The sequence below is a fragment of the Macaca mulatta genome, chromosome 19 (genome assembly GCF_049350105.2).
Source record: "Macaca mulatta isolate MMU2019108-1 chromosome 19, T2T-MMU8v2.0, whole genome shotgun sequence".
NCBI lineage: Eukaryota > Metazoa > Chordata > Mammalia > Primates > Cercopithecidae > Macaca > Macaca mulatta.
Window position 1 is genome coordinate 64892436 of NC_133424.1, and position 11260 is coordinate 64903695.

Below are 11260 nucleotides of genomic sequence, written 5' to 3' on the forward strand. Positions count from 1 at the left end.
TCCTCGTCTCTCTCTCTTAAAAAAAAAAAAAAAAAAACTTTTTTAAATAAAATTTTTGATGGTGTGACAAAGGGATCCACCATTATTCTTTTCCATGTGGATAACCACTTAGTTGTCCTGGCACATTTGTCGAAGAGATCGATTACTTTCTTTTTTTAATTATTATTTCCTTTTTGCTTTTTCTGTTTTTTTTGTTTTGTTTTGTTTTGTTTGTTTGTTTGTTTCTTTTGAGACAGAGTATTTCTCTGTCGCCCTGGCTGGAGTCCAGTGGCGAGATCTCGACTCAATGCAGCCTCTGCCTCCTGGGTTCAAGCGATTCTCCTGCCTCAGCCTCGGGAGCAGCTGGCCTTAAACGCCCGCGCCACTATGCCCGGCTAATTTTTGTATTTTTGTTAGAGACAGGGTTTCACCATGTTGACCAGGCCGGTATCAAACCCCTCACTTCAAGTTATTTACCTGTCTCGACCTCCCAAAGTGTTGGGATTACAGGCGTGAGCCAACATGCCTGGCCCAAGAAATACGCTTTACTTCGCTTTTTAAATGTTAAAAGTATAATTGAAAACTAAAAACTGTTCTCCCAAATGAGAAATCATCTCCATGACGATAACAGAGAAAGAAATGAAAACCATTTTATTTTTTTTTTTTTTTTTTTTTTTTTTTTTTGAGATGGAGTCTCACGCTGTTGCCCAGGCTGGAGTGCAGTGGCGCGATCTCGGCTCACTGCAAGCTCCGCCTCCTGGGTTCACGCCATTCTCCTGCCTCAGCCTCCTGAGTAGCTAGGACTACAGGCACCCGCCACCGCACCCGGCTAATTTTTTGTATTTTTAGTAGAGACGGAGTTTCACTGTGGTCTCGATCTCCTGACCTTGTGATCCGCCCGCCTCGGCCTCCCAAAGTGCTGGGATTACAGGCTTGAGCCACCACGCCCGGCCCGAAAACCATTTTATTAATAAATAAGCCTTAGACCAGAATGTGATGGGAAATAGAGGCAAACAGCTAAGAGGTTGAAAAGACAGAAAGAAACTTCACTGTTCTGTACAACCCATTAAATACATGTTTTCAAGATAAACACTAATCAGTCCTCAGGGAAGAGGACTTGACAACACCCTTGCTCACACATAGTTCATCCTGGCTCTACCTGGTAATGGAGGTGACCACCTGTGTCAGCTAACTAGCTTCATCTTGAGGGAGGGGGAAAAACCCTAACCCATGTCTTTTAGACAAGTGTGAGTTTTACAACATGGCGACAGGTGCCCTCTCTGGTGAGGCTCCTACAATACCACAGAAACTGATATCAGCAGTAAACAATAAAATTTAAACTATATGATTAAGTATAGAGTTAATGAACACAACGCTTGAAGAAAGCCACCTGGAAACATCAACTCCAAAGAAATGGGATCAGCGTTCCCAAGTAGAGACGTTAAGGTTTCTACATAGACACAGTAACAGTCTGATCTCTCTTTTCCCCACATTTCCCCCTTGTCTTTTCGACAAAACCGCCATCGTCATCATGGCCGGTTCTCAGTGGTCGCTGTCTCTTCGGAGCTGCTGGGTACACCTGCAGACTAACAACAGACAGAACAGGCACACAAGGATTAATATGAAGTTAATAGTAGAACTTCCGATGGTCTTAACCCACGTGACAGGGTTAAAATTTGTGAGGCCATCAGCAACTCCCGCAATTGCCTCAGTTCCTGCTACCAAATTTAAATGGGCTTTTGATGCTTCAAAAATTTATTCTTTTAATTTGGAAATGTCTAAAGTGAGATTATCTTCTCTTCCTTGTAGATGGCGTCTAATTATGTCCCAGTGATGCTCAGACTCATTATAAACTCGGAGTGTAATGCAAAAATCTGACATATTCCAGTCACACTGTAACTGAAAAGGATGTTCTAAGCTCATGAGCTTATCTCCCATCCAAATGACAGTTTGTCTAAGATCATTAATTTGATTTGCCAATTTTTGATCAATACCGGATTGTGAATTCCACAATCTCTTAGAATTCTTTTGCCCATCGTTAACAAAATTTACTGTCTGAACAGAAGAGTGCAATGCAACTCCTGCCACAGCAGCCATAGCTGTGACTGCAATTAATCCCATAATAATTGCAATTCAAGTAAAAATGAATCTTTTGGATCTATTTAAAATGTCTTTTAAATCTTCAGACAAAATATGGATGGATGGCAAGGCCTCCGACGGTGGGTCCATGGACACAGGGATCCACGTGCCTTCCTTTCGTCTCTCAATCATGTACTGGGGCATGATTGAGTTTGTCCTGTGCAATTGTAGTAGAATTGACCTCGGGGTGCCCAATCTCTAATAGTTCCGAATTCATTGTTTTGTAATATCACCGCACTATCAGCCACACATTCTTCTCCAACTACAACTTCTGTGCCTTTTGATCCTTTGGGAATTTCTTTGTGGCAAGGCTTTCCTTTGGCCTAAATTTTAATGATCTTTGATGAGAAAAGTCCTGTAAATAATTTACCTGTGGCCTGAGTGACATTCCACTTACCGTATGATAAGTAAATCTACTGGTGGTGCTGACAGTAGGTGCTTCTACCAACCAATTTTGGATTGCAGACTTTAAACATCCTGGTGCTCTCCCTAGGCAAATAGGAGGATAACGATACCCAGTGGAAAAATTTATCATCATTCCTTCTTCCTCAGGTTTAGCAGAGCAACAGTCATCTGTGGGGCCAGGTACCCAACACTATTATTGACATATACTTCAATAGGATTATCCATCCATGTGACGGCCCGAATTAAGGGCGGGAAAGGCACATAGGCTTGGTAGGTATAATTAGCTGCAGCTGTTCCTGCAGGCATGGGGAGACTGACCACCGCTGATACAATCATCAAAGCTGCAAGCAGCATATCCTCTGGGGTTTGTGTCACTTTTGTGTTCTCTAGGCTTTTTTTTAGCTAACTGTGTCAGCTTCTTTAATTGCACCCAAGTTGGGGCTCCACTTTCTTGGTGGATGGCAACTTCATCTGTTCCTCTGACATCACCATTTTGTTCATCTTGTGAGTCGACGGTGCTTGATGGCGGTGTCTCCATCTCCATGGAGGCGCTTTTCTTTGCATCTCCGATGGGTTCACTGTAGAACTTCAAATTTCCAGTGGGTATCCCAACAGGAAGCTGATTTTCTTCTGGTGAAACACAAGCAAAACCTCTCTCCGACGTTACCACCTTCCCTACTTCCCATGTCTTATGTTTATTGTCTTTCCACCAGATCAGTTTTCCATCATGTGGGCTGTTCTTTTTACCAGTAAGATGTTGTTCTGCAGAGGTCGTAGTCTGTTGCAGGATCTGGCCAGCAACCTGCAATGCCACGGGGCTCTTTCTTTGTTCCCAGGTGGATCAGCAGTTTGAGAAGTAATGGACACACACAAGATAGTGAAAGCTGGGTCCGGGGGGTCACCGCCTCTAGTCCCACAGTGCCGCCAATGCACTGGATATACCAGCATTTATTATTAAGTTTAGTGAGGTGGGGGTAGGTTAGTGAGGGATTTAGGGTCATTTGATTATGAGGTGAGATGGTCATGTGGGGATGAAGTAATTCTTTAACATAACATCTGTATGCAGAAGTACAGTATATAGAGATAAGAATTTACAATATAGTGTGTGTGTGCATCAGTAATTTCTAACAGAGCCTCGAAATAGAAACACACTCTTTCCATAACCTATGATTAGCTAGATATTAATCAGCAGTAACACTTGCAGCAAAAGCTGGTTACAAACAATCCATAGAAACAGGACGTGAATCTAGACAACCGGTTAGACCAGAAATTCTCAGAAGGGAGTATGCCTTAACCCTAAAGAGGCCTAGAAGAGCTGTGGCAAGATGAGGACATTTATAGCCCTATCTTATCCATATGGACAGGCGCCCCTCATGCGTCCATTTATAGGCACATTCCACAAGGGTCGCATTCCATTCCCAGAGCTATGAACATCTGCTTTTCTGGGATAGGAATCTTGGTGATGTGAAACCTCCCTGACTGCACATCCATTCATAGGCTCTCTGCAGGGGGAAGGACATCAGGCACTGTTGGCTCATTCTGGCAGTCCAACCTGGCATTGTCTTTACACAGTCCTGCATGCAATTTTGTATTTACAATAAATCAGAAGCATTTCATCTTTTATTCCATAGCAATAGTTTCAGGGGGTCTCCCTATATCACCCCCTTTTCTCTGATTTAAATGAGCCATAGCAATCATAGCTTGGCACTCATTACAACTGGATTGAAGATTTTTTTTTTTTCCAATTTTACACATGAACAATAAACCAATGGCACAAATTATGCACAGAACAAAATTAACGATAGTGGATCCTCCCAAAGATTTTACCCATTGAACGGGGTTGAGATTAGATAACCCCTCAGAGATACCGTCTAAAGCTTCAGCACCGGATAAAGCAGTTAAGTGTGCTTGAGAGGCCTCAAAAATCTGTTGTTTTAGCCTGCTTATGTCTAAACTTAAATTATCTTCACTTCCTTGTAAATGGCGTTTCACTAATTCCCAATTGTGAACAGACTCATATTAGAAGGAGTTATACAAAAATCAGAAGTATTCCAATCACGTTGCATTTGTAATCTATGTTCTAAACTCATAATTCTGTATCCCATCCATATAATAGTTTGTCTTAGATCATTAACTTGATTGGCCAATTTTTGATCAATACCTGAGTGAGAATTCCACATCCGAGTAGAATTTTTTGCCATTTATCCACAAAATGAGCAGTTTGAATAGATTGATGTCATGCAACTCCAGCAGAAGCAGCAGTCGCAGTAACAGCAATCAAGCCCATTATTACTGCAATTAATGTAAAAATAAATCGTTTACTCCTTTTAAGAAATTTCTGTAGAATATTAATAATAACATGGATAGAAGGGGAAGATTCTCAAGGCCTATGTAAGACTACAGGGAGCCAAATACCTTCTCTGGCTCCAACTATTAAAATACTATGATATTGATTAAAGGATGAGTCAATACAAGTATACAAGTAACAATTAACACAGATAATTATGTTGGTTTTTGAACTAATATGCATATTTCCTACTAATAACATATATGATGGTTTAACACAACTTTTCAGTGGCATTTTTTTTGTTAGACTCCATATAGATAGTATATGTATTTTGGGATGGCACTCTTTTTTGTGAATGTGGATTGGAGGGAATAGGTTTTATTTTTTTTTATTTTATTTTATTTTTTTTTATTTTTTATTTTTTTTTGAGACGGAGTCTCGCTCTGTCGCCCAGGCTGGAGTGCAGTGGCGCGATCTCGGCTCACTGCAAGCTCCGCCTCCCGGGTTCACGCCATTCTCCTGCCTCAGCCTCCCGAGTAGCTGGGACTACAGGCGCCCACAACCGCGCCCGGCTAATTTTTTGTATTTTTAGTAGAGACGGGGTTTCACCGTGGTCTCGATCTCCTGACCTTGTGATCCGCCCGCCTCGGCCTCCCAAAGTGCTGGGATTACAGGCGTGGGAATAGGTTTTATGAGAGGTGGTGGGGGGACATTAGCAACAGGGGGGTATAAGTCCTCATAATCTTTACTATCCCATCTTTGAATTCACCTTTTGAGGATGGCCATAGTGATATTTTTGGCTGTGTGGAAATAGTAGTGTAAATCAATCTGTTGTCTTAGTTTTCGAGGTGACAAGGTGTATTTACTTATAACACTTTCTCCAGCCCAAACTCTCATACCAGTCATAGCTATGGTTAATCTCCATAATTCTGAATGTTCAGGTCCTAAGTGGGGAACAATGAACCTTGACTTTGGAGGGGCAACCCCTGCCCCTTTCCACTTAAAAGGAAAACAGGAGTTAAATCTACGATATAATAGGGGAGGGTTGTCACTGCTTTTTTGATAGGTAATATCATAGAGAAAATGTTGACAATCTCTGTGACCCTGAGAGCAATCATTAGTCATATGACCTTTAGGAGACCAATCAACAATGGTGTGGTGAGAAGAATTAAATAACACAGTTTCTTCTGGACTAACACAATCCTTCCATATTACTTTGTCAGCATTTGAAGACAAGTTGAGAGGACACATAGATCCTAAAAGTTTATATTGGGATGTGTGAATATAATCAGCAATTCCTGTTTTGATCTGTCTTAGAGGTTTTACTGAGAGCCCTGATACCAAGTGTCCTAAAGGAGGGACAGAGTGACCAGAGAGTAGTGTGACTGCCCAAGTTTGAATATCTAATGAGAGACATCCATTAGGGTCCCAGGCACAAAGGTGGATACCTACAACCTAAAGTGATACTGAAAGGGGTTCCTTCTTCTGAGGGTTGGGCAGGACAACAGTCATCTACAGAACCAGGCATCCAAATACAATCATTAACATAGACCTCCATAGGAACATCCATCCATGTCATGGCTCGAATAAGAGGAGGAAAAGGAATATAGGCTCAATATGTATGGTTTTTAACAGTCTGTGGAGTGACAGAGGGTAGAAAGATCAGTATCATCAGGAGGAGGCAGAGGTTGAGCCGGACCTGGATCACTGGAGACAAGTTGTTCAGGATGGCTGAGGGGATTGTCTGTTGTCAAGGAGTTAGCGTGGTCATTTTCTTCTTTTTGACGATGGGATGTGTTAGTTGCTTTCTGCTGTGGCTCTTTTTCAGCAAATTTATCTGTCTTGTTGTTGCATGCATTTTCAGGACGCAATTTCAGGTGTCTAGCAGGAATCCAAGCAGGAGATTGATGTTCACCTGGGGAAACATAAGCATAGCCTCTTCCCCAGGTTAAAATAGAATATTTTGACCATATATTAGATTGAACGTCTTTCCACCACACTTCCCTTCCTTGGTTTACCGTGGGACAGTTACCAGAAAAATGTTTTTACGCAGCAGTAACAGAACAGGATTTAGGAATATTGAGAAAATTTAATGTGAGCAATGCCAAGTTTAGTTGTATGTGAGGCATAGACAACTCCTTTGGATTGGCTTGTTGAATTTTAGCAGGAGAAATGTGGAGTCCTGCATTGGCAACAGCTAATTTTAAAGAGGTAAAACATTGAATTAATTCATCTTTAGTGGGGGCAGCAATCAGTATATCATCCACATAACGAAGAATGTAATTATTTTTAAGTCTATTGGATAGGTTGTAACACAGTACCAACAAACAACTGACAAGTAGGACTGTTAATCATTCCTTGAGGTAAAACTTTCCATCGATATCTAGCTGCGGGAGCTGAATTGCTAATGGAAGGTATAGTGAAAGCAAATTTTCACAGTCTGACTTGTCTAAAGGAATATGAAAACAGCACTCCTTAAGGTCAATGATAATTAAAGGCCATTCCTTAGGAATCATGGAGGGGGAGGACATACCAGGTTGTAACGCCTCCGTAGGTTTAATAACTGCATTAACAGCTCTTAAGTCTGTTACCATCCTCCATTTTCCTGACTTTTTTTGTACAACAAACACAGGCAAGTTCCATGGAGACAAGGAGGGCTCGATAGTGTTTGCTTGTAGTAAATCATTAACAATTTCAATTAAAGCCTCCAACTTGTGTTTGGAGAGCGGCTACTGCTCTACCCAAACAGGTGACGCACACATCCATTGTAAAGGGATTGGTGGGGGAGGCGCAGCAGTGACCGCACCTAAAAAGGGTATCCAAGTCCTGATTTATTAAGTTTTGGGGAGGGTTCCAAGGGCTCTTTAATTCCCTCTCCGTTAACTCCCAATCCTTTTTTCCAGGAACAAAATTCACTTTATACATTATGTTTTTGCTAGCTTCACTATAATTTGATAAAGGGATAGATATTTCAGCTCCCCATTGTTGCAGTAAATCACGTCCCTATGAATTTATGGGAATCGGAGTGATAAAAGGTTGAATAGTGCCAATTGGTATACAGCAGATGACGTTCCAACTCCCACTAAATTAGTTGAAGAGGGCTGTTTTGGCCGAGAGGAAGGCCACTGATTAGCAGCGATTACAGAAACATCAGCCCCAGTGTCGACTAAACCTTCAAACTTTTTTGGGAAATTTTAATAGTACAGGTGGGATGAAGAGAAGAAATAGCATTAACCCAATAAGCAGCTTTGTTTTGTTTAAAGGTATTTCCTATGCTCCTGTGCGAGTAGCAGAGTCTGCGGAGGGGCACAGTGCAGGGACAAGTAGTAATTGAGCAATGCGTTCTGGTTCAATGAAAATGGGAGATTTGGTAGAAATAACCAAACAAATTTCATCTGTAGTGTTGGCATGGATAACGCCAGTATGAATAACTACACCTTTTAAGGTTAATGAAGCTCTGCCAAGAATTAAGCCAATATGACCTTTAGGTAAAGGCCCTTTAACTCCAGCAGGAGCAAGGACGGGTTGTTCTTCAGGGAGTAAAGACAGAGGGAGAGTACTACATAAATCTATTGAGCCCCCTCCTGTGGTGGAGGCGGACAGGCATTGTACTGGGACAAGAGGAGGGGGTACTTCGCACTGGGTTGTGGGTATTGAAGTTGAGGTAATGCCTGTGGCACTGTTTGTACTTGAGTCTGCGGCATTGCTGGTGCAGTTATAGAGGTAGCCACAGAGAGGGAGAAACCAGACCCCGAAATCCCAATCGGGGCTCAAGGCTGGCCCCTCCCCCAGTTTCCCTGAAAAGAAATGGGATTAGAAACAGTGTTGGCCACGTTTAAAGGAGGCAACAGATTACCACTAATATCAAATTTAAATCGACAAGAATTCATCCAACGTTTACCTTTTTTACATCGTGGGCAAGTAGTAGCAGGTGCTTTCTGTAAATTTGGAGTTAGTGGAGTAGGTTGTTGGGGATTAGCATTAAGTAAAGGACAAGATTTTTTAAAGTGTCCTACTCCCCCACATTTATAGCAAGTACCAGGAAAAGTATTGGGCACACCCGTTGTAGGAACATTAGGAATAACAGCAGCCGCTTTTAAGGACGAAGTCATGGCTTGAGCCACGGGCACAGTTTTATGAGTTTCAGAACCAATACCATCACAGGCTCTAATGTAGGAAGGAATTATGCCATCATCAGGTACGTTTTGAGTCTTACGTCGTATGACAGCCTGACACTCAGTGTTAGCATTTTCAAACGCTGTAAGTTGGATAACCACATCTCTTGCTCTAGTATCAGAAATAGCCTTTACAGCAGCATCTGTGAGTCGAGTCACAAAATCAGGATAGGGTTCAGAAGGACCTTGTTTAATAGCACTAAAAGGTAAAGGGGCCTTGCCTGCATCTTGAATACGTTCCCATGCTCATAAACACACTTGAGTAACCTGAGTTAAAATACGTTGATCATATTCCAATTGTCAAGCAGGAGTATTCCACAAATCACTAGAACCCATAAGCATATCACAAGAGCCTTCAGTCTCATTTTCAGAATTTATAGAAGCTTGAATCATGGCCTCTTCTGATCACCATGTCTTAAATTGTGGGAATTGAGAAGGGGTAAGAGAAGCACGAGCTAGGAAATTCTAATCGTAGGAACAAGCTGTTGTTCAGTAGTAAGAGAATATAGAACAGTTTTAACATAAGGAGAATTAGGTCCATATTGATCACAAGCAGCTTTAAAATCTTTAAGGATTTGCAAAGAGAAAGGTTCAAAATGAGGCCGGGCGCGGTGGCTCAAGCCTGTAATCCCAGCACTTTGGGAGGCCGAGACGGGCGGATCACGAGGTCAGGAGATCGAGACCATCCTGGCTAACACAATGAAACCCCGTCTCCACTAAAAATACAAAAAAATTAGCCGGGCGTGGTGGCGGCGCCTGTAGTCCCAGCTACTCGGGAGGCTGAGGCAGGAGAATGGCGGGAACCCGGGAGGCGGAGCTTGCAGTGAGCCGAGATCGCGCCACTGCACTCCAGCCTGGGCGACAGAGCGAGACTCCGCCTCAAAAAAAAAAAAAAAAAAAAAAAAGAAAGGTTCAAAATGTCGCCGGCCTTTAGCAGTACCTTTGCCCCACCTCCTGCACTCTCAGACTTAGGGGCTACGGCTATGCGGAACTGCCAGGCATGCAAACCACCAGAAGCCCTAGAACTACCCATCGCCTCCTGAATAGAAGAGCAGACAGGTCTAGCAGGGGCAGAGGAAAGAAGAGAAGGAGAGCGAGGGCGCCGGGACGTGGATTGGCAGGAAGCAGGATTCCAAGCCTCCGAAAGAAGGGGTCCCAGAGCGTTGAAACAAACAGTAGGCTTAGAAGAGGGGAGAGTCCAAAAGGACAAGAGGAATGAGAAACAGGCCATTCAAATGAATGCCACACGTCCTCCTCTGTCAGAGGGGGCAACGGCTTAGTAGAAGAGTTAACATATACAGGTTCCAAGATAGGAGGTGGAGGGGTGGAGGGAGGGGATGATCACCAGGTTCCTCTCCTTGGGGAGAAAACAAGGAGAGATCGAATTCTCCCTCATCATCAGGAGGAGGATAGTAGGGGGGTCAGCTACCCGAGGTAAAGGGAGTGGTTCACCATCCGCGTTAACTTGAGGCAGTTGAAGAGGATCACCAGACTGAAAAGGAAGTAAAGCAACATGAATAAGAGCCCAGTCCGTCCAAACAGAAATAGGAAGTAAAACACCATCTCTCATGAGTTGGTGGAGAGTGGCGCCAACTCTATCCCAGTCTAACAGGCCCATAGAACCTTTGTCACGGAACCAAGGACAATGCTTTTCAATAGTCTGAAATAAGAGAATAAGGTTATTGGAATCAGCCTTGATTCCACCCTGTTGAAGAAGAAGTTTAATAAAAGACAGATAAGCCTGGTGTTTAGACTGTGATTGTACCATAATAACCCTGGAATAATACCGATCGACAAACCTGAAAAGAGGGGACAGTCGGAAAAAGTGTACCCAGAGACCTTACCGTCGAGACTGAAGACTAGTCATCATGAACCCACACTCAGAGTGCACTGAGCCGAGGAACCAAGAAGGCTACGTTGAGCACGAGATACTGCAGGATCTGGCCAGCAGCCCACAATGGAACGGGGCTCTCTCTTTGTTCCCAGGCAGATTGGCAGGTCGAGAAACAACAGACACACACAAGATAGTGAAAGCTGGGTCCAGGGGCGTCACCGCCTTCTGGTGCCGCAGTGCCGACAATGCACTGGGTATGCCAGCATTTATTATTATGTTTAGTGAGGTGGGGGTACGTTAGTGAGGGATTTAGGGTCATTTGATTATGAGGTGAGATGGTCACATGGGGATGAAGTAATTCTTTAACATAACATCTGTCTGCAGAAGTACAGTATACAGAGGTAAGAATTTACAATATAGTGTGTGTGTACATCAGTAATT

General features: G+C 43.0%; 1 long non-coding RNA gene across 1 annotated transcript; it reads left to right on the forward strand.

Annotated features, from left to right (window-relative positions):
- The first annotated feature begins 937 nt into the window (after positions 1-937).
- LOC144337303 (uncharacterized) lies at positions 938-11042 on the forward strand. The gene is made up of 3 exons (XR_013410276.1): positions 938-5185; positions 5497-9574; positions 9896-11042. It is a non-coding gene; the product is annotated as an uncharacterized LOC144337303 (long non-coding RNA).
- The last annotated feature ends 218 nt before the right edge of the window (positions 11043-11260 follow it).